The sequence below is a fragment of the Carcharodon carcharias genome, chromosome 5, assembly GCF_017639515.1.
Source record: "Carcharodon carcharias isolate sCarCar2 chromosome 5, sCarCar2.pri, whole genome shotgun sequence".
NCBI lineage: Eukaryota > Metazoa > Chordata > Chondrichthyes > Lamniformes > Lamnidae > Carcharodon > Carcharodon carcharias.
In genome coordinates this window covers 136,547,413-136,571,507 of record NC_054471.1, presented here as the reverse complement: position 1 = coordinate 136,571,507, position 24,095 = coordinate 136,547,413, and positions in this window count along the sequence as shown.

The window sequence follows — 24,095 nt, the reverse complement described above, 5'->3', positions numbered from 1 at the left end:
TTTCTACCCTTAATTAGCACATTCCTTAGATAATATCACCACCTTCAACACCTCTTTTTCCTTTTGTCTGTGACATCTTTTGGTTATCTCCACCTATCACTGGCTCTCCTTGTCCCACCCCCCTTTAAACCAGCTTCTATTTCACCTCTCTTCTTTTTTTACTTTGTTCTGTTGAAGAGTCATTCAGACTTGAAACGTTAACTGCGTTCCTCTCCACAGATGCTGCCAGACTTGCTGAGTTTTTCCAGAATCTAAAAGCCCATTGGCTCTATTCCTATTAACAGATGAATATTGCACCTACCCTGAACTCTGAACAACCTAATTAATTCCTTGAGAAAAAGTTCTGCAATATTAACCTTCGGCTGACTGGCAGACCTGCCACTTGCCCAACAAGTGTGTAAGAAACGCTGACCGTTTTGAGCTCCGGCTTCATCCGAATCTCACTGGCAAGTTGCATCCTCGGAATAGGTTTCGCTGCAGCTCTTCTTGAATTCTCTGGGGTGGCTCAATAATGGACCCACAAGTAGGCCCAATGCTCTAAAGGCAGACTGGGAAAAATGTAACTGGTCATAATCTGAAGCAATTATGCTCTCCCGCTCCTCCTGGCTCCAGAAAAATTTAATAGAATCATAAAGCACAGAGCAGAGTCATCAAGCCCATTGTGTTGGCCCTTTCAATAAGCTATCAAATTAGTCCCACTCTCCTATGCGTTCCCTCAGCTTTGCAATTTTTCCTTTTCAGACATATATATGCGGTTCCCTTTTGAATGCCACTTGCACCACTTTATCAAGCTGTGTATTCCAGATTGCAACATATTCTTGCGCAAAAAAAGTGTCTCTTCATCTCCTCCAGTTATTTTGCCAGTCATCTTAAATTTAGTCCAAAACTTTTCTGGACCATTTTAGAAGCAGCAAGCAATAGTCCCACAAAGGACCATTGGTTAGGTTGCTCAGTGCCAGGTCACATGGACAGAGCATATGCAACATATATATTGCAATTAATATCCTAACTACATCATATGTCCCTGATTTGTATAATCAACAGACTTCCTGTCTGAAACAAATGTGTAAAAAGGGAATGGTAGCATAGTAATTGAAGTATTGAAATAGGAATCCAGAAGCCTGGACTAATGATCTGGAGACAGGTGTTCTAATGCCTACCACAGCAGCTAAGGAATTAAAATTAAATAAACTTAGAATAAAAAGCTAGGACCAGTAATGGAAGCCATATAACAATTTTTCATAAAAACCCACCCAGTTTAGAAATGTTCTTCAAGGAAGGAAATCTGCCATCTTTCCTCATCTAGCTCATTGCAATATGGTTGACTCTTAACTGCTCTCTGAAGTGACCTATCAAGCCACTCAACTGTATCAAAACAGTTAGAAGAATATAGTATAACCTGAGCAACCACCTGACATTGACCGAGGTACTAAACGTGACAAAGACAATCAATCCAGAAAAGTTCACTTCACTAGCTGCACAGCAGCAACTTGATAAGCCTCCTTCAGCACCTTCCAGACCTGTGACCTCTACCACTTAGAAAAGAAGGGAAGCAGATGCATTGGAACACCAACACCTGCAAGTTCCCTTCCAAGTTACACACCATAACACTGATAAATGTGAGATAGTAAATTTTGATAAGAAGAATAGAGATGTTACCTATTACTTGAAGTTGCAAATCTAGGTTGGGTTGAGAAACAAATCTGGGGATCTCTGTATAATACACCAATCATTAAGAGTTGCACCACGGTTTAGCAAGACCATAAAAAAAGCAAACCAAACATTAGGCTTTATTTCTAGACGGATAGAATTTAAACGTAGGAAAGCTATTCTAAGCCTGTATTGAACCTTGATGAGACCACACTTAGAAAACTGTGTGCAGTTCTCATCGCAATATTATAAAAAGGATATGGAGGCACTGGACAGGGTGCAGACAAGGCTTATAAAAATGACTTCAGAAATACATGGATATACATATCAGGGAAGGATAAACAAGCTGTGTCTTTTTACTCTTGAAAAAAGAAGGTTGAGGGATGACCTAATAGAGATCCTTAAAATTATGCAAGGTTTTGACAGAGTGGATACAGAGAGAATATTTCCTCTTGTGGATAGAGCATAAGTAAAGGACATCAATATAAGATAGTCACCAAGAAATGCAATTAGGAATTCAGAAGGAAGTTCTTCACCCACAGAGTGGTGAAAACGTGGAAATCACTATCATGGGGAGTGGATGAAGTGAATAGTGTAGATGCATTTAAGGGGAAGTCGAACAAGCATATGAGGAAGAAGGGAATAGAGTGTTATGATTATCCTTATTATTATTTAGTGACTGCAAATCCCTGAAGCCAAGGGATAGCATCCTCATTTGTTGAGTTTAAGACGATTAGTCTGTCACTTAGGCTGCAGAGGGGATACCCCTCTTTCCAAAAGTAGATATGGCCCCAGTAGTGGAGGTTGTCTGCATAGCGGCACTGGCCTGTCCTTAACCTATTTAGCAAGGGTCACTGTCGCTGTGGCAGTCCATAGCCTGCCATTCGACAGATGGGGTTTGTAACATGGAACTTGTTAGGGACTTCCCGTGTTTCCCATTCCTTGATCCAAAGGATGCCTGCTGATACATCTTGCTCAGAAAGTGTGCTCCATATGAGGCAGCAAGCTGAAATGCAGGCAGTGGTGAGTTGAACAGGTCATCATGGACTGCTAAGTGAGGTGCAGCACGGAGGGTATAACGATAAATTTAGCTGAGAAGAATTGAGAGGAGGTTTGAATAGAACATAAATAGTAGCACAGTGGTTGGGCTGAATGGCTTGTTTCTGTGCTGTGTATCCTATGTAATTCCATGTCAAACCATCCTGACTTGGAAATCTAACACTGCTCATACACTGTAGCTGGACTAAAATCCCAAAATTCCTCCTTACACCACATGAGCTGCAGAAATCCAAGAACAACACTCACCTCCACCTTATCAAGGGCAATTAACGATGGGGATTAAATGCTGATGTTGCTATCAATACCCACACATTATGAACGAATTAAAAAAAACTATCATCTGGGGACTTGTGCCAAAATTGAGAGAGCTGTCATACAGACTAATGAAGCAACAGCCTGATAGTCATTTTACTGAATCATATCTTGCAGCCAATGTTCCAGATTCCTAGGTCACCCCTCTTGTCCTGCTGGAAGGCAGACCCACCAGGGATGGCAACATGGTGGTATACAGCTGTAAAGGAGTGCCACTGGGAATCCTCAACATTGACTCTGCAACCCATGAAGTCTCAGGTCAAACATGGGCAAGAAATCTTCCTGCTGATTACCACCCACCACCTCCCCCCACTGAACTGTTGAATCTGTACTCCTCCATGTTGAACACCAATTGGAGGAAGCACTGAGGACAGCAAGGACACAGATGTACTCTAGATCAGGGACTTTAATGTCCATCACCAAGTGTGAATTGGTAGCACCATGACTGACCAAGCTGGCTGCGTCCTAAAGGACATAATTGCAAGACCAGGAGCGGGATCAGCCCAGATTTGCACTGAGTGTGGTAGCTGTTGGGAAAAAGGACGTTTTACCTGCTGGCCGCAATGGCCGCTTTTTCACGCTGTATCATCCCATGTCGTTAATCACATTCCCAAGAAACATTTCGATGATGGGTAGGCTCTCATTTGCCCACCATGCCATCACCTCACCATTTCATCACACTGGGTGTTATATTTAAATAGCAGCTATGCACAATCCTCTCAGTGCTTCCAGCCCAGGACCTCTGCAAAGAAGGCATGGCCCCAAAGGGCAAGAAGACTGCAGCACCCCCACCCCTGCAACCACCCCTCACCCTGGTTTAATGGCTTGTCCCTTGAGCGCATTTTGGATGCAGTGGAGGCTCAACATCTTGTCCTCTACCCCCGCTCTGGCCGCAGGAGGGGCAGCAATATTACCAATGCAGCAAGGGAGGCCGAGGCAGTGTGGTCAACACCAATGCTCTGCAAAAGGGGACAGCCACCCAGTGCCGAAAAAGGATGGATGATCTCCTCCATTCTGCCAGGGTAAGTCACTCTTCTCATCAATCTCAACTCACACACTCACAAGCCCATCACACATCCACAGGGCCCTCACTCACTGCCAGTTCAAGGGACATCACCATTCACTCTCTCACACACACCTTTATTGTCCTCATCCTGTCCATGGGACCATTCACCACACATGCCAGGCATACTTATCATCTGGCCTGGCACTCTGTCCATCTCTATTCATGCAGGATAAGCTGGCACACAACAACAGGGAGAGGCCACAGACAGTGGAGCTATTCCTGAAATCAAGGTCCTCATGAACTTTGAAAATAGAGCCATCCAGCTAGCCAGCGAAGATCTGGACCACTCCTGTGCTGATGGTGAATCCAGAGCTGTTCTACCAAGTAAGAGCCCAGCAGTGCAACATCCATCAGACAACCATTCTGTGAGTGATGTGTCCTGTTCCGCAGTCTCCTGCCATGCACTACTTATCTCTCTTTTCTTTCGCAGGCACATCTGGGAAACAGCCGATGGAGCCCACAACCCAGGTAATGCAATCAATCCCCAAATAAAACTCTGAAGAGGAATCTGAAGGCATCTGCACTGAAAACCTATCACAGTGCTCACCCACAGCCTCCACCAGCACAGAGACCTAGTTTTAGACTGGCCATGGGATCACAACCTGGTGATAGGCCAGTTAGCTTAACATCTGTCATTGGGAAAATGTTGGAGTCTATTATAAAGGATGTAATAGCAGAGCATTTAGAAATACATAATCCAATCAAGCAGAGTCAGTATGGGTTCATGAAGGGGAAATCATGCTTAACAAATTTATTAGAATTCTTTGAGTAGGTAACAAGCAGGATCGATAAAGGGGTATCAGTAGATGTGATATATTTGGATTTTCAAAAGGCGTTCAATAAGGTACAGCACATAAGGCTACTTAATAAGATAAGAGCCCATGGTTTTGGGGGTAATATATTAGAATAGATAAAAGATTGGCTAACTAATAGAAGACAAAGAATTGGGATAAGGGGACATTTTCAGGATGGCAACCTGTAACTAGTGGAGGGCCACTGGGATCAGTGCTGGGGCCTCAAATATTTACAATATATATCAATGACTTAGATGAGGGATGTGAATGTACTATCACCAAGTTTGCGGATGACATAAAAATAGGTGGGAAGGCAAGTGGTGAAGATGACACAAGGTGTCTACAGATGGATATAGACAGCTTAGGTGAGTGGGCAAAAACTTGGCAGATGGAATACAGTGTGGGAAAATGTGAGGCTTTGCACTTTGGCAGGAAAAATAGAGGAGCTGAATATTATTTAAGTGGAGAAAGATTGAAGAAAGCTGCAGCACAGAGGGATTTGGGGTCCCTGTGCATGAATCCCAAAAAGCTAGCGTTCAAGTTCAATAGGCAATAAGGAAGACAAATAGAATGTTGGCCTTTATTTCAAAGGGAATGAAGTATACAAAAAAGGGAAGTCTTGCTAAAACTATACAAGGTACTAGTTGGACCACACCTAGAATATGGTGAACAGTTTTGGTTCCCATATCTAAGGAAAGGTATACTGGCATTGGAGGCAGTCCAGAGAAGGTTCACTAGAGTGATCCCGGGTATGGAGGGATTTCCTTATGAGGGGAGTTTAAGTAGGTTGGGCCTGCACTCATTGGAGTTTGGAAAAATGAGAGGTAATTTGGAGTGGGAGGGGAAAGATCCAGTTGTTGTGGTCCACGTAGGTACCAATGATATAGGTAGATCAAGGAAAGGGGTTCTGCAGAGGGAATAAGAGCAGCTAGAGGCTAAATTAAAAAGCAGAACCAAAAAGGTGATAATCTCTGCGTTAGTACCTGAGTCACGAGCTACTTAGCACATAGTCAATAAGATTAAAGAGGTAAATGCGTGGCTCAAAGATTAGTGTGGGAGAAATGGGTTCGAATGAATTGGACATTGGCACCAGTACTGGGGAAAGAAGGAGCTATTCCGTTCGGACAAGCTCCACTTGAGTCATGCTGGGACCCGTGTCCTGGCAAATCGCATAATGAGGGTTATAGATAGCTATAAATTGAATAGTTGGGGAGAGAGTTCAGTTGCATTGAAATATAAAAAATCAAAGTTTAAGGAGAGGGTAAGAATGCAGATTAGTGACGAGGCTGATTGTTACCAAAGAGTGAAAGGAAGGGGTAGAGTGTGTGAATGCCATATTGCACCAAAGAATCATATAAGAGGAGGAAAAATTGACAATAGGGCAAACTTAAAGGCTTTTTATCTGAATGCGCGTAGCATTCAAAATAAAACTAATGAGTTAACAGCACAAATAAAGATAAATAGGTATGATTTGATGGCAATTACTGAGATGTGATTACAGGGAGAACAGGTTTGGGAGTTGAATATCCAAGGGTACTCAGTGTTTCAGAAGGATAAGCAGGAAGGAAAAGGAGGTAGTGTAGCTTTGTTAGTAAAGGAAGAGATCAGTGCTATATTGAGGAATGATATAGGCACTGGAGAGCAAGACATAGAGTCAGCCTGGGTAGAAATAAGAAATAGTAGTTCAACAGTAGGGCACAGTATAAACCAGGAAATACTGGGAGTATGTAAGAAAGGCATGGCAATAATCATGGGTGATTTTATTATGCATATAGACTGGACTAATCAAATTGGCAAGGGTAGCCTTGAGGGAGAGTTCATAGAGTGTACTGGAGATTGTTTCTTGGAGCAATATGTTGAGGAACCAACCAGAGAGCAAGCAATTCTGGATTTGGTTTTGTGTAATGAGATGGGATTAATTAATGATCTCAGAGTAAAGGATCCTCTAGGGAAGGGTGATCTTAGCATGCTAGAATTTCAAGTTCAGTTTGAGAGCGAGAAACTTGAGTCCCACACTAGTGCTGGTGGTAACTACATAGGCATGAGGGCAGATTTGGCCCTAGTGGACTGGACAGGAAGAATACAAGGTAGGACAGTTGATGAACAGTGGCAGATATTAAAGGAGATATTCAATTCCTCCCAAGTAAAATGTATTCCAAAGAGGAAGAAAGATGGTAAGAGGGGGAAAAAGCACCCATGACTAAGCAAGGAAGTTAATGATAACATAAAGGCAAAAACTATGGCATATCAAATTGCAAAGGTCAGTAGCAGGCTGGAAGATTGAGAACCTTTTAAAGATCAACAAAGGGTTACTAAAAAAATAATAAAAAGAGCAATGGTAAATTATGAAAGAGAACTAGTGCAAAATATAAAAACTGATAGCAAAAGCTTCTACAAGTATATAAAAGGAAAGAGGGTAGTTAAAGTGAATGTTGATCCCTTGGAAGATGAGACTGGGGAGTTAATAGTGGGGAACGCAGAAATGGCAGAGACGCTTAATCAATATTTTGCCTCAGTTTTCGCGGTGGAGGACAGTAGTACCACCCCAATAGTAACAGGTGGTGCAGAGGGTATAGAGAAGGAGGAACTTAGAATAATCACCATCACTAGAGAAAAAGTACTGAGCAAACTATTGGGACTAAAGGATGACAAGTCCCCGGGACCTGATGGCCTACATCCCAGAGTCTTAAAGGAAGTGGCCGAGGAGATAGTGGATGCATTGGCTATAATACTCCAAAATTTCATGGATTCTGGAAAGGTTCCAGTGGATTGGAAAATGCTAATATAACGCCCTTATTCAAAAAGGCGGGGAGGCAGAAAGTAGGAAACTATAGACCAGTTGGTTTATTCAGGAAGTAGTAATGGGGCATTTGGAAAATCAAAAAGCAATCCATCAGAGTCAGCATGGTTTTATGAAGAGTAAATCATGTTTGACTAATTTGCTAGAGTTCTTTAAAGATGTGACAAGCAAAATGGATAATGGGGATCCTCTAGATGTAGTATATCTGGATTTCCAGAAGGCCTTTGCTAAGGTGCTGCACAAAAGATAAATACACAAGACAAGATCACACAGAGTTAGGGGTAATATATTAGCTTGGATAGAGGATTGGCTAACCAGCAGAAAGCAGAGAGTCGGGATAAATGAGTCTTTTTCTGGATGGCAAGCTGTAACTAGTGGGGTGCCACAGGGCTCAGTCCTTGGGCCCCAACTATTTATAATCTATATTAATGACTTGGATTCAGGGATAGAAGGTGCTATAGCTAAGTTTGCAGATGACATCAAAATAGGTGGGAATGTAAGTTGCAAGGAAGAAATAAGAAATTTACAAATGGATATGGACAGGTTAGGTGAATGGGCCAAAATTTGGCAGATGGAGTTTAATGTGAATAAGCGTGAGGTTATCCATTTTGGTCAGAAGAATAAAAAGGCAACTTATTATTTAAATGGAGAGAAACTTCAGAATGCTTCAGTTCCGAGGGATCTGGGTGTCCTCATGCATGAATCGCTGAAAGCTAGCATGCAGATACAGCAGGTAATAAGGAAGGCAAATGGAATTTTGGCATTTATTGCTAAAGGAATAGAGTATAACAGGGAAATGTTGTTGGAACTGTACAAGGCATTGGTGAGACTGCACCTGGAGTACTGTGCACAGTTTTGGTCCCTTTATGTGAAGAAGGATGGAGTTGCATTGGAGGCGGTTCAGAGGAGGTTCATTAGATTGATTCCAGAGATGCGGGGCTTGTCTTATGAAGAGAGATTGAGCAGTCTAGGCCTATACTCACTAGAGTTTAGGAGGATAAGAGGAGATCTAATTGAGGCAAATAAGATGCTAAAGGGGGTAGGCAAAGTTGACATGGAGCAGATTTCTCCCCTTGTGGGGCATTCTAGAACAAGAGGCCATAGTTTTAGGCTAAGGGTGGCAGATTTAAATCAGCGATGAGGAGGAATTACTTTTCCCAAAGGGTCGTGAATCTGTGGAATTCACACCTACCTCAGAGTGCAGTGGATGCCGGGACACTGAATAAATTTAAGGGGGAGATAGACAGATTTTTAATTAGTAATGGATTGAAAGGTTATGGGGAGAGGGCGGGAAATTGGAGTTGAGGCCGAATTGAGATCAGCCATGATCATATTGAATGGCAGGGCAGAGTCAAGGGGCTGAATTGCCTGCTCCTTCTGCTAGTTCTTATGTTCTTATGTTCTTATGACCTTATTGAAACATATAAGATTATTTGGGGGCTTGACAGGGTAGATGCTGAGAGGTTGCTTTGTGGGAAAGTCTAGGACCAGAAAGCATGATCTCAGAGTAAGGGGGTGCCCATTTAAAACAGAAATGAGGAGAAATTTCTTCTCTTAGAGGGTAGTCAATCTGCAGAATTCTTTACCGCAGAAGGCTGTAGAGGCTGGGTTGTTAAGTATATTCAAGGCTGAGATTGATTTTTAATCAGTAAGGGGATCAAGGGATATGGGGAAAAGGCAGGAAAGTGGAGTTAAGGATTAACAGATCAGCTATGATCTTATTGAATTGCAGAGCAGACTCAATGGGCTGAATGGCCTACTTCTGCTCCTGCGTCTTATGATCTTATGGTCTTATGGTGGGCACATTACACTGTCTGATCCACAGTAAGCGGTGGCAGGGACTTCCCAGGTGTCTGACACTTGGACCAGAAATCTGCTGAGTCCGAGTCAGATGACGAGCCTCTGGACTTGGTCATTTCACAGATCCTGGAGCTGCAAAAGCAAGCGTGGGAATATCAGGAAGGGATGTCCACTGCACTCCTCAGATTGCAAGATGAGATGGAGGAGTACATCCACCTTCAGGCTAAGGTGAAAGTGCCAGCATGCCAATGCATCAGGGTCAACACTGGTAGGATAGTGGCCACCATGGAGACCTTGACCCAGGCTATCGGTCCTGCACTGCTGCACGGGCTGAACTCTGTTGCTGATGCCATAGTTGGCCTCCAACAGTGTCAACGCAAAAGGGTGTGGGGTAACTCCATCTCACTGTAGCCACCTCTTCTTTTCAAGGAGTCAGCCAGGGGCCCTCAGGCACCCATGGGGAGGAGGATCAGCAGTTGTACACCCTGAGGCCATCTACCCAGGTGACTCTGGAATTGCTCAGCCCATCCAAATCCCCTCTTCCTTTGACCCCAGCAGATCCAGCTTCACAGGCGAAGGAAGTTGCCACTGCCATAGAGCAGGCCCCCGAAAGCAGGCAGGGACTTTGCAGAGGACGCCCACCAAGGTCATCAAACACAGGGTTTATCAGTCAGCAAGCTGTTTCCACCTCTGCTTTGGATGTCAGGGGAGTACCAAGATGTAGCGGAAGAGTTAGGACAGTTAAGAAGATGTAGTTACATATCCTGATCACGGGTGTTAATCATTGTACATAATATTCACTATTGTCAATAAACTCCCATGAATGTCTCCCTGCCTTTGGCTCCTTGTTCTGATGAGCAGTGTTCATGTCACTCAAATGTGAAACCTTTCTGCACAAGATAAAAAGAGGCGTCTCAGACCAGGGCCTCTTCCTTTGTGCAGTCTTCAGACCACAGTGATGGTCCAGCCTCACACTCCCTGGACACATTAGTGATGCCTGCACCTTGATGGTGTTTGTCATTGCTGCCAGAATGTCGTGGGCCGGCGTCACAGAGTTCCGTCATTCTCTCTGTGTGCTCTCAGCATCTGTGACCAGTGACGCTGTGCTCCTGAAGGGGTCAGGTGCTGAAGGATGTCAAAGGATTAGGTGCATTTAAAGTTTCATGGCTGCAGCTCTGTGATATGACCTGGATCACAGAGCACAAGCGAGCTGCCCTGGGCCAGACAGGAGTCAAACATTCGCAGATGCAATGTGAGGATCTATGGTGCCTCCTCACTGCATGTAGTCACCATCCTCCACAAATCTAGCAGCTATGAGGGTCTACCGAGTGTGCTTGTCTCATCTGGCCAGTGCGATGGCCTCATCACCGTTGTTGCCTTTAAGAATCTCCTCACCCTCATCCCAGTTAACGTCCTCCTCATCAGTGGAGACCTCCAGCTCCTCCATTACATCCTCAGCCAGGTCCTTTCTCCATTTCAGCGTCAGGTTGTAAAGGGCATAGCAGGCGATGACGATGCATGACACCATCTGTGGACTATATTGCAGAGCTCCACCCCTTGGGTCCACGCACCAGATCCCGGTGGTTTGCTCCACCAAGTTGCGGGTTGCATCACTAGCCTCGTTATACCTTGACTCTGCTGCATTTTGAGGTCACCGCATAGCTGTCATCAACCACGGCCTCTGTGGTAGCCCTTGTCCCCAAGGAGCCATACCTGCAGCCTCTGTGGGCGCTGGAAGACGTCAGGGATCTAAGACCAATTTTGAATGTAGGAGTCGTCGACACTCTCTGGGAACCGTGCGCAGCCCTGCAGGATGCGTTTGTGGTGGTCACACATCCGCTGAATATTCAGTGAATGGAAGCCCTTGCGGTTGACGTAGTTGACTGCTTGTTGTGATGGAGATCTGAGCATCACCTGAGTGCAGTCGATGGCATCCTGCACCTTTGGGAAACCTGAGATCTGCGCAAATCCCAGTGCTCGCTCTTCCTGGCTTTCCTGATCCAAGGCAAAATGCATAAAAACCTGTACCTTCGCAAAAATGGCATCTGTGATGTCATGGATGCATTTGTGGGTGGATGCTTGGAGGTCAAGCCATGAAAGGAGCCACTGGTGTAAAAGTTGAGCACCGTGGTCATTTTCACGGCCATGGAAGTGGATGCTTCCATGTCCTCATGGCGCCAAATCCTGCAGCAGCTGGCAGATGTGACCGACCAGTTCCCTAGATATGCACTGTCTTTGGTGACACTGGTTCTCTGTCATCTGCAGCATCTATAGACCTGGGTCTAGCTAGGCACAGACCAGCAGTGCAGCAGTGGCTCACTGTGGCTCTTCAGCAGCATTTGCGGGAGCCCCAGCCGCCCCTTCTTCCTGATGGTGCTGTTCCTCCCTCTGCCCAACCATGTGCCTCCATCGCTGTCTTCTCCATCGTCTCCACTCTCTGTACGCCACGAGGCATAGAGTTGGTTCACACGGTCCATGGTCCTGATGTACTCCTCTTGCGTGCATTAGCATAGGTATTCTAAGGACCTCTCTTGGTTAAGTCTGAAGGCCCCTTAACTCATCCCAGAGAGTGCTGGCCATCACTTAGATGGCCAGAGTTTGGTGTGCCGCCTGGCTGCCCGAGACTTCACCCTCCTCTGTCCCACTCCATCTGACAGGTTGGCGGACGTTTTGCCCACTGGACTGCATCTGTGCTCTCAGCTCAGGCACAGGCATTCTCCTAACCCACACTGCAAGGCTGCACTGTTAGCTTGAACATGGGGAGACTGGCCCAAACTGGAATTATGCCTTTGCAAGGGGCTTTGAGGACTTCTACCAGTAACTGCTTCATGGCCAGCTTTAGCAAGGAGATGGTACAACGTGCCCAGTTGTCCAACTGTTCTGCAGTCCACTAAAGCACTCATTAGCTTGCAATCTGTGCCCAAGGGGTGAAAAGTTCAGGAGCATTTGGTGGCACTTTCATGCCTTTGCATTGCTTGAGTTGGCAGATAAGCTAGAGGCCTGACTCCAAGCGTGTCAATGTAGCTGTGCCTGAATTGCCTCAGCTGCAGAAGAATGCTCACTTTATACAAGGTTTCCCTAATGCATAACAGCTTCCCTCCCCACCCCACCCCACCGAACCTGCACTACCATCAACCGCAATGCAGCCCTTGCCTCCCCACAACTTGCTTCAACCACAGTGTAGCCCTTGCCTTCCCCCACCTGCCCAGCCAAAGTTGCCTCAACAGCAGGGCAGCCCTTGCCTCTGCACCACACTGTCAGCCAAGCAGGAAAAAGCAACTTGCCTGTGCCTTTGCCTGAATGCGCGGCGCCTCAACCTTGAAGCCCAACAGGTGACCCTGGCAAGCGCTGTGCAACATTACTGAGTACTCACCTCTGAGTACCCCTCAAAGTGCAGCCCACCCAGTGCATTATATACGTTGTTGTGAAACACATTGGCGTGATCTCCGATGATCCAGCGTGGGGCGATGATTCCAGCGAGCTGTGTTTATAACGATCTGCAGATGTATTACAATGAGGTTCCCGTTGTCCGAGGGTGGGAAATGCAGCCCACCATTGACGGGCAGAGCGGATGATCGCAAACTTGTTTCACGACGTTGTGAAGCCGATTTTTGGCCTTCTTGCCATATTGTCCGCTCACACCACCAAACACACCTACGCCAGCAGGCACGGAAAATACTGCCCAAGTCTGCAGTAGGTGCTGAGGGAACAATGAAAAGGGAAAATCCTATTTGATCTTATCCTCACAAATCTATCTGTCACAGATGCATCTGTTGATGACAATATTGGTAGGAGAGACCACCGAACAGTCCTTATGAAGACAAAGTCCTGTCTTCACAGTGAGGATGCCATCCATCATGTTGTATGTCACCACCACTGTATAAATGGGACAGATTCACAAAAGATCTAACAGTTCAAAACTGAGCACACATGGGATGCTGTGGGCCATCAGCAGCAATGAAAATTAGGTGCTAACCTGGTGAAGATCCAACACAGGATTACATGTATGTTAAACAGTAGAAATCTCATGGCATCAGGTCAAACATGGGCAAGGAAACCTCCTGATTACCACGTACTGCCCTCCCTCAGCTGATGAATCAGTGCTCCTCCATGTTGAACATTACTTGGAGGAAGCACTGAGGGTGGCAAGGGTGCAGAATGTTCTCTGAATGGGGGACTTCAATGTCCGTCACCAAGAGTGGCCAAGTTCTAAATGACATAGCTGCTACACTGGGTCTGCGGCAGGTGGTGAGGGAGCAACAGGGAAAAACATACTTGACCTCATCTTCACCAACCTGCCTGCCGCGGATGCATCTGTCCATGACAGTATCAGTAGGAGTGACCACTGCACAGTCATTGTGGAGACAAAGTCCCACCTTCACACTGAGGATATCCTCCATCGTGTTGTGTGGTACTACCACCGTGCTAAATGGGATAGATTTCGAACAGATCTAGCAACTCAAGGCTGAGCATCCATGAAGCACTATGGGCAATCAGCAGCAGCAGAATTGTACAAAACCACAATCTGTAATCTCATGGCCTGGCATATCCCCCACTCTACCATTACCATCAAGCCAGGGGATCAACCCTGGTTCAATGAAGAGTGCAGGAGGGCATGCCAGGAGCAGTACCAGGCATACCTAAAAATGAGGTGTCAACCTGGTGAAGCTATAAAACAGGACTACTTGTGTGCCAAACAACATAAGCAGCTTGTGATAGACAGAGCTAAGCGATCCCACAACCAATGGATCCGGCCTAAGCACTGCAGTCCTGCTACATCTAGTCGTGAATGGTGGTGGACAATTAAACAACTCACTGGAGGAGGTGGCTCCACAAATATCCCCATCCTCAATGATGGAGGGGCCCAGCACAGCAGTGCAAAAGATAAGGCCGAACCATTCATAACAATCTTCAGCCAGAAGTACTGAGTGGATGATCCACTTTGGCCTCCTCCGGAGGTCCCCAGCAGCACAGATGCCAGTCTTCAACCAATTTGATTCACTCCACATGATATCAAGAAATGGCTGAAGGCACTGGATACTGCAAAGGCTATGGGCCCTGACAACATTCTGGCAATAGTACTGAAGACTTGTGCTCCAGAACTTGCTGTGCTCCTAGCTAAGCTTTTCCAGTACAGCTGCAACACTGGCATCAACCTGGCTATGTGGAAAATTGCCTAGGTGTGTCCTGTACACGGAAAACAGGACAAATCCAACCCGATCAAGTACCGCCCCATCAGTCTACTCTCCAACATCAATAAAATAATGGAAGGAGTCATCAACAGTGCTATCAAGCAGCACTCGCTCAGCAATAACCTGCTCATTCATGCCCAGTTTGGGTTCCGCCAGGACATTCAGCTCCTGAACTCGTTACAGACTTGGTTCAAACATGGACAAATGAGCTGAACTCCCGAGGTGAGGCGAGAAAGACTGCCCTTGACATCAAGGCAGCATTTGACCGAGTGTGGCATCAAAGAGCCCTAACAAAACTGGAGTCAATGAGAATCAGGGGGAAAACTCTCCACTGGTTGGCGTCATGCCTAGTACAAAGGAAGATGGTTGCAGTTGTTGGAGGTCAGTCATCTCAGCCCAGGACATCACTGCAGGAGTTCCTCAGGGTAGTGTCCTAGACCCAACCATCTTCAGCTACTTCATCAGTGACCTTCCTTCCATCATAAGGTCAGAAGCAGGGATGTTCAGGACCATTCGCGACTCCTCAGATATTGAAGCAGTCCATGTCCAAATGCAGCAAGACCTGAATAATATCCAGGCTTGGGCTGACAAGTGACAAGTAACATTCACACCAAAAAAGGATCAGGCAATGATCATCTGCAACAAGAGAGAATCCAACCATCGCTCCTTGATGGCCAATTATCATCCCTGAGTACCCCATTATCAACATCCTAAGGGTTAGCATTGACCAGAAAGTGAACTGGGCAAGCCATGTAAATACTGTGGACACAAGAGCAGGTCAGAGGCTAGGAATCATGAGATCAGTAACTCACCTACTGACTCCCCAAAGCCTGTCCACCATCTACAAGGCACAAGTCAGGAGTGTGAAGGAATACTCCCCACTTGCTTGGATGAGTGCAGCTCCTACAATGCTAAGAAGCTTGACACCGTCTAGGAAAAAGCAGTCCACTTGATTGGCACCATATCCACAAACATTGACTCCCTCCACCATTGACGATCAGTAGCAGCCGTGTGTACCATCTACAAAATGCACTGCAGGAATTCACCAAGACTCCTTAGACAGCACCTTCCAAATCCACAGCCACTACCACCTAGAAGGACAAGGGCAACAGATAGATGGGAACACCACCACCTAGAAGTTCCCCTCCAAGTCACTCACCATCCTGACATGGAAATATATCACCGTTCCTTCACTGTTGCTGGGTCAAAATCTTGGAACTCCCTTCCTAACAGTATTGTGGGTGTACCTACACCACATGGGCTGCAGCGGTTCAAGAAGGCAGCTCACCACCACCTTCTCAAGGGCAACTAGGGATGGGCAATAAATGCTGGCCCAGTCAGCGAAGCCCACATCCTGTGAATGAATTTTTAAAAATGCAGCATTTTTTTGGCAGAGCCAAGCAATTCCACAACCAATGGGTCAGATCAAAGCTCTGTCATCTTAACAAATCCATTTGTGAATGGTGATGGACAATTAAATGACTAGTGGGAGGAGGAGGCTTAATGAACATCCCCATCAGCAGTGCTGTGCTGGGGGAGCCAGCACATCAGTGCAAAAGACAAGGATGGAGCATTTGCAACCATCTTCTGTCAGAAGCACCAAATGGGTGATCCATCTTGGACTCCTCCTGAGGTCCCCAGCATCACAGATGCTTGTCTTCAGCCAATTCAGTTCAACCCATGTGGTATCAGGAAAAGCCTGAGAACATAAACAGAAAAGGCTATTGATCTTGATAACATCATGGATGTAATGCCTAAGACTTGTGCTCCAGAATTAGCTATGCCCCTAACTAAGCTGTACAAGCATCTGCATCAATCTGACAAGGTCTAAAATTGCTCAGGTATGTCCACTGTCCAAAGAAAAGGACAAATCTATTTTGTTCAATTATTGCCCTATCAGCGCTCTCTCAATCATCAGCAAAGTGATTGAAGATGTCATTTGCTGTGCTGTCAAGCAACATTGACTCACCAATAACTTGCTCACCTTTGCCCAGTTTGGATTCTGCCAGGATCACTATGCTCCTGACCTTATTATAGACTTGGTCCAAACATGGACAGTGCAGCTAAATTCCAAAGAGGATTAAGAGTGAATATTCTTGACATCTAGGCAGCTTTTGACCAAATATGGCATCCACAAGCAAAACTCAACTCAATGAAAATTGGGGGAAACTCTCCACTGGTTGGAGTCATACCTAACACAAAGGAAGATGGTTGTTGGAGGTCAATCATCTCAATACCAGGATATCGCTGCAGGAATTCCTCAGGTTAGTGTCCTGGGCCCAAATATCTTCATCTGCTTCATAAATGACCTTTCCTCGAACATAAGGTCAGAGGTGGGGATATTTGCTAATGATTGCATGATGTTCAGCACCATTCACGATTCCATAGATAAAGAAGCACTGCATGCATGCATTCAGCAAGACCTGGATAATATTCAGGCTCAGGCTGATAAGTGACAAGTAATATTTGCACCATGCAAATGCCAGTCAATGACCACCTCCAGCAAGGGAGAATCCAACCATCTTTCCTTGACATGCAATGGCATTATCATCGCTGAATCCCCAACTATCAACATCCTGGAGATTATCATTGACCAGAAACTGAACTGGACTAGCCATTTAAATACTGTGTGTATAAGAGCAGACCAGATGCTGGCAAGTCTGCAGTGAATAACTCACCTCCTACCCCCCCAAAGACTGCCCACCATCTACAAGCCGCAAATCAGGAGTGTGATGGAATACTCTCCACTTGCTTGGATAAGTACAGCTCCAGTAACACTCAGGAAACTGACCATTATCCAGGAAGCTGTTGGCTCCTAGTCCCTAGTTTGGTTGGGCTTATGCAGGTTGCATGTTTGTTTCAGGATGGCTGAGTTGGTACCATTGACAGAGTAAATCAGCAGACAGTTCATAGGTGGAAAACATTCTATTCATTTACAAAGGAGCTCAGCAGCAACACTTGTGGTGCTTTCAACTCAAACCCTGCCTCGACATTGCAGACTAAGTATAGACTACTGACTACTGAGATAGCCCACACTACATTATTTTATTCATTCACAGTATGAATAAATGGGCCAGCATTTATTGCCCATATTAGTTGCCCTTGAGGAGGTGGTGATGAGCTACCTTCTTGAACCACTGCAGTCCATCTGGTGTAGGTACACCCACAGTGTTTTTAGGAAGGGAGTTCCAGGATTTTGACCCAGCTACTCTGCTATTGGATATTAAGATCATGTGATCTCTATTACAATATCCTTCTTAGAGGCATATTGCACATATACCACAGAAGCCACCTGCTTGATTGACACCACATCCACCATAAATATTCACTCCCTCCAGCATTGACGCACAGTGGCATCAATGTGTACCAAGTACAAGATGCACTGCAGAAGCTCATCAAAGTTCCTCCCAAAACAGCAACCATTATCAATTAGAACTGTGGTTCTACAACTGGGGTCTGCAGAGACATTTTGGCTGTCAGGGGAACAATGCTGGCCTTAAGGGTAGGAAATATTAATGACTCCGCAGTACACTATTTTGAAGAGTAAGCAAGTAAGTCAGGGTTGAAAATGTGCCCTGTTCCTGCATGGTCCTGGTCTCCACAGCTTCTCTAGTGCTTTCTCCATGTTCTGCTCCCTCTATTCTTCTGCTCTCTCTGTGTTCCAAATTTCCTAGTTTTCCTCGAACAGTATTCCTGCTCTTTCTCTGTTCCTGCATTCACCTGTTCCCCCGTCTCCATTTCTGAGCTCACACTGTGTTCCTGCTCTCTCTTTGTTCTGGCTTCTCTATGTACTGCTTTGGGCTGCAGTAGAGTGCTTAAGTTGGAGTTTGGTGACCGAAGGAGTTCGCAGAGCAGGAAACGAGGTGATTCTTTGAGTACCATGAGTACAGTCAGGTAAGTATTTATTACTTTTATCTCTTATAGTTTTTAAAGTTTAATTTTGTGGTTCATCGATGGTAAGGGCTTTATTCTGTAACAACAAGGAGCAGGGAAGAAGGGCCTTAGAGTAATTGATATTATTTGATATTATGTATCTTCCAAAACATTTAATCTAAAGGGGTAAGTCATGGCAGGAGAGCTCAAAGATGCGGTGTGCTCCTCCTGCTCTGTGTGGGAAGCCAGGAACATTTCCAGTGCCCGGGGCCAGCATGTGTGCGGGAAGTGTCTTCAGCTGCAGCTCCTGGAAGCCCGTGTTTCAGAGCTGGAGCGGCAGCTGGGGACCACTGTGGAGTGTCCGTGAGGCAAAGAGTGTCGTGGATAGCACGTACAGAGAGGTGGTCACACCGCAGGCTAAGAGTTCAGAGGCAAGAAGGGAATAGGTGACCACCAGACAGAGCAAGAGGACTAGGCAGGCAGTGCAGGAATCTCCTGTGGCTATTCCCCTGCAAAGCAGATATACTGCTTTGGATACTGTTGGGGGGAATGGCCTCTTTGGGGAAAGCAGCAACATCCAAATTTGTTGTACCATGGTTGGCTCTGCTGCACAGGGGAGGAGTAAAAAGTGTGGGAATCCAATAGTTATAGGAGATTCAATTGTAAGGGGAATAGATAGTCATTTCTGTGGCTGCAGACGAGACTCCAGGATGGTATGTTGCCTCCGTTTTATTAGGGCTAAGGATGTCTCAGAGTGGCTACGGGATATTTTGAAGGGGGAGGGTGAACAGCTAGTTGTTGTGGTACATATTGCTACAAACGACAAAGTAAGAAAAAGGGATGAGGTCCTAAAAGCGAAATGTAGGGAGTTAGGAAGTAAATTGAAAAGGTAGGGATCTCAGGATTACTACCAGTGCCATGTGCTAGCCACAGTAGAAATAGCAGGATATTTCAGATGAATACATGGCTGAAGAGATGGTGTGAGAGGGAGAGTTTCAGATTCCTGAGACATTGGGACCAGTTCTCAGGGGGGTGGGAACAGTACAACCTGGACCGGTTATACCTGGGCAGGACCAGGACTGATGTCCTAGGGTGAATATTTGCTGGAGTGGTTGGGGAGGGTTTAAACTAAAATGGCAGGGAGATGGGAACCAATGCCAGAAGTGAGTGGAGGGGGAATCAAGGACAAGAACAAAAGGGAGAAAGGGGAATAAGAAAAGTGATAGGCAGAGAAATCAAGGGCAAAAATCAAACAGGGCCTCAGTGAAAAATCGTGAGAATAGGACAAGTAATGTTATAAAGACAAGCCTTAAGGCTTTGTGCCTTAACACACGGAGCATTCGCAATAAAATGGATGAATTAACCGCGCAAATAGATGTAAAGAGGTATGATATAGTCAAAATTACGGAAACATGGCTGCAGGGTGACCAGGGATGGGAACTGAACATCCAGGGGTATTCAGTATTTAAGAAGGACAGACAAAAAGGAAAAGACAATGGAGTTGCATTGCTGGTTAAATAGCAATTAACACAATAGTGAGGAAAGATGTTAGGTCCAACGATTTGGAATCTGTATGGGTAGAGCTGAGAAACACTAAGGGACAAAAAACGTTAGTGGGAGTTCTATATAGGCCCAAAAACTGTAGTGGTGATGTTGGGAATGGCATTAAACAGGAAATTAGAGATGCATGCAATAAAGGAACATCTGTAATTATGTCTGACTTTAATCTGCATATAGATTGAGCAAATCAAATTAGTAACAATACTGTAGAGGAAGAATTTCTGGAGTGTACACAGGATGGTTTCCTGGAACAATATGTTGAGGAAACAACTAGAGAACAGCCCAAAACAAAAACAGAATTACCCGGAAAAACTCAGCAGGTCTGACAGCATCTGCGGAGAAGAAAAGAGTTGACGTTTCGAGTCCTCATGACCCTTCGACAGAACTTGAGTGAGTCCAGGAAAGGGGTGAACTATAAGCTGGTTTAAGGTGTGTGTGTGGGGGCGGGGGGGGGGGGGGGGGGGGGGGGGGGTGGGGGGGGTGGTGGGGTGCGGTTTGGGTGGGGGGAGAGAGAGAGAAGTGGAGGGGATTGGTGTGGTTGTAGGGACAAACAAGCAGTAATAGAAGCAGATCATCAAAAGATGTCACAATCAACAACAAAAGAACACATAGGTGTTAAAGTTGGTGATATTATCTAAACGAATGTGCTAATTAAGAATGGATGGTATGGCACTCAAGCTATAGCTCTAGTGGGGGTGGGGGGAGCATAAAAGATTTAAAAATATTTAAAAATAATGGAAATAGGTGGGAAAAGAAAAATCTATATAATTTATTGGAAAAAACAAAAGGAAGGGGGAAACAGAAAGGGGGTGGGGATGGAGGAGGGAGCTCAAGACCTAAAGTTGTTGAATTCAATATTCAGTCCGGAAGGCTGTAAAGTGCCTATTTGGAAGATGAGGTGTTGTTCCTCCAGTTTGCGTTGGGCTTCACTGGAACAATGCAGCAAGCCAAGGACAGACATGTGGGCAAGCGAGCAGGGTGGAGTGTTAAAATGACAAGCGACAGGGAGGTTTGGGTCATTCTTGCAGACAGACCGCAGGTGTTCTGCAAAGCGGTCGCCCAGTTTACATTTGGTCTCTCCAATGTAGAGGAGATTCCAAACGTAAACTGGGCGACCACTTTGCAGAACACCTGCGGTCTGTCCTCAAGAATGACCCAAACCTCCCTGTCGCTTGCCATTTTAACACTCCACCCTACTCTCTTGCCCACATGTCTGTCCTTGGCTTGCTGCATTGATCCAGTGAAGCCCAACGCAAACTGGAGGAACAACACCTCATCTTCCAAATAGGCACTTTACAGCCTTCTGGACTGAATATTGAATTCAACAACTTTAGGTCTTGAGCTCCCTCCTCCATCCCCACCCCCTTTCTGTTTCCCCCTTCCTTTTGTTTTTTCCAATAAATTATATAGATTTTTCTTTTCCCACCTATTTCCATTATTTTTAAATATTTTTAAATCTTTTATGCTCCCCCCACCCCCACTAGAGCTATAGCTTGAGTGCCCTACCATCCATTCTTAATTAGCACATTCTTTTAGATAATATCACCAACTTTAACACCTATGTGTTCTTTTGTTCTGTTGTTTGTGACATCTTTTGATGATCTGCTTCTTTTACTGCTTGTTTGTCCCTACAACCACACCAACCCCCTCCACTTCTCTCTCTATCCCCCCACCCAAACCCCCCCCACACACACACACCTTAAACCAGCTTATATTTCACCCCTTTCCTGGACTCACTCAAGTTCTGTCGAAGGGTCATGAGGACTCGAAACGTTAACTCTTTTCTTCTCCGCAGATGCTGTCAGACCTGCTGAGTTTTTCCAGGTAATTCTGTTTTTGTTTTGGATTTCCAGCATCCGCAGTTTTTTTGTTTTTATTAGAGAACAGCCCATCCTCGACTGGGTATTGTGTAATGATAAAGGAATAATTGGCAATCTAGTTGTGCGAGGCCCCTTGGGAATGATTGACCATAATATGATAGAATTCTTCATCAAGGTGGAGAGTGACATAGTTGGTTCTGAGACTTGGGTCCTGAATCTTAATCAAGGAAACTACAATGGTATGAGGCGCGAGTTGGCAATGATGGATTGGGAAACGTTACTTAAAGGGATGACGGTGGATAGGCGATGGCAAACATTCAAAGAACGCATGGGTGAACTGCAACAATTGTTTATTCCTGTCTGGCGCAAAAGTAAAACAGGAAAGATGGCCAAACCATGGCTTACATGGGAAATTAGAGATAGTATTAGATGCAAGGAAGTGGCATGCAAATTGGCCAGAGAAACAACAGACCTGAGGATTGGGAGCAGTTTAGAATTCACCAAAGGAGGACCAAGGGATTGATAAAGAATGGGGAAAATAGAGTATGAGGGTAAGCTTGCAGGGGATATAAAAACTGACTGTAAAAGTTTCTGTAGGTATGGGAAGAGAAAAAGATTGGTGAAGACAAATGAAAGTCCCTTACAATCTGAAACAGGAGAATTTATAATGGGGAACAAAGAAATGGCTGACCAACTAAATACATACTTAGGTTCTGTCTTCACAAAGGAGGACACTAATAACATACCAGCAATGTTGGGAACACAGGGTTTAGTGAGAGGGAGGAACTAAAATAAATCAGTATTAGTAGGGAAATGGTGTTGGAGAAATTGATGGGATTGAAGGCCGATAAATCCCCAGGGCCTGATAATCTACATCCCAGAGTACTTAAGGAAGTGGCCCTAGAAATAGTGGATGCATTGGTGGTAATCTTCCGAGATTCTATAGACCTTGGAACAGTTCCTACAGATTGGAGGGTAGTTAATGTAACCCCACTATTTAAAAAGGGAGGCAGAGAGAAAACAGGGAATTATAGACTAGTCATCCTGACGTCGATAGTGGGGAAAATTCTAAGAGACCGTTATAAAAGATTTAATATCTGAGCACTTAGAAAACAATGGCAGAATCAGACAGAGTCAGCATGGATTTATGAAAAGGGAATCATGCTTGACAAATCTACTGGAATTTTTCGAGGATGTAACTAGTAGAGTTGATGAGGTTTGTTTGGACTTTCAGAAGGCTTTCAACAAAGTCCCACATAAGAGATTAGTATGTATAATTAAAGTGCATGCGATTGGGAGTAGTGTATTGAGATGGATAGAAAACTGGTTGGCAGACAGGAAACAAAGAGTTGGATTAAATTGGTCTTTTTCTGAATGGCAGGCAGTGACTAGTGGGGTACTGCAGGGATTGGTGCTGGGACCCCAGCTATTCACAATATATATTAATGATTTAGTTGTGGGAACTAATGTAATATCTCCAAATTTGTCGATAACACAAAGCTGGGTGGGAGCGTGAGCTGTGAGGAGGATGCAGAGATACTTCAGTGATTTGGACAAGCTGAGGGACTGGGCAAATGCATGGCAGATGTAGTATAATGTGAATAAATGTAAGGTTATCCACTTTAGTAGCAAAAACAAGAAGGCAGATTGTTATCTGAATGGCTATAAATTGAGAGAGGGGAATGTGCAATGTGATCTGGGTGTCCTCGTACACCAGTCGCTAAAGGTAAGCATGCAGGTGCAGCAGGTGATAAAGAAGGCAAATGGTATGTTGGCCTTCATAGCGAGAGGATTTGAGTGCAGGAGCAGGAATGTCTTGGTGCTATTATACAGGACCTTGATGAGACTACACTTGGAGTAGTGTGTTAAATTTTGGTCTCCTTATCTGAGGAAGGATGTTCTTGCTCTAGAGTGAGTACAGTGATGGTTTACCAGACTGATTCCTGGGATTACGGGACTGACATATGAGAAGAGATTGAGTCGGTTAGGATTATATTTGCTGGAGTTCAGAAGAATGAGGGGCGATTTCATAGAAACCTATAAAATTCTAACAGGACTAGACAGTAGATGTAGGAAGGATGTTCCCAATGGTGAGGGAGTCCAGAACCAGGGCTCACAGTCTGAAGACACAGGATAGACCATTTGTGCTGAGAAGAGGCGAAATTTCTT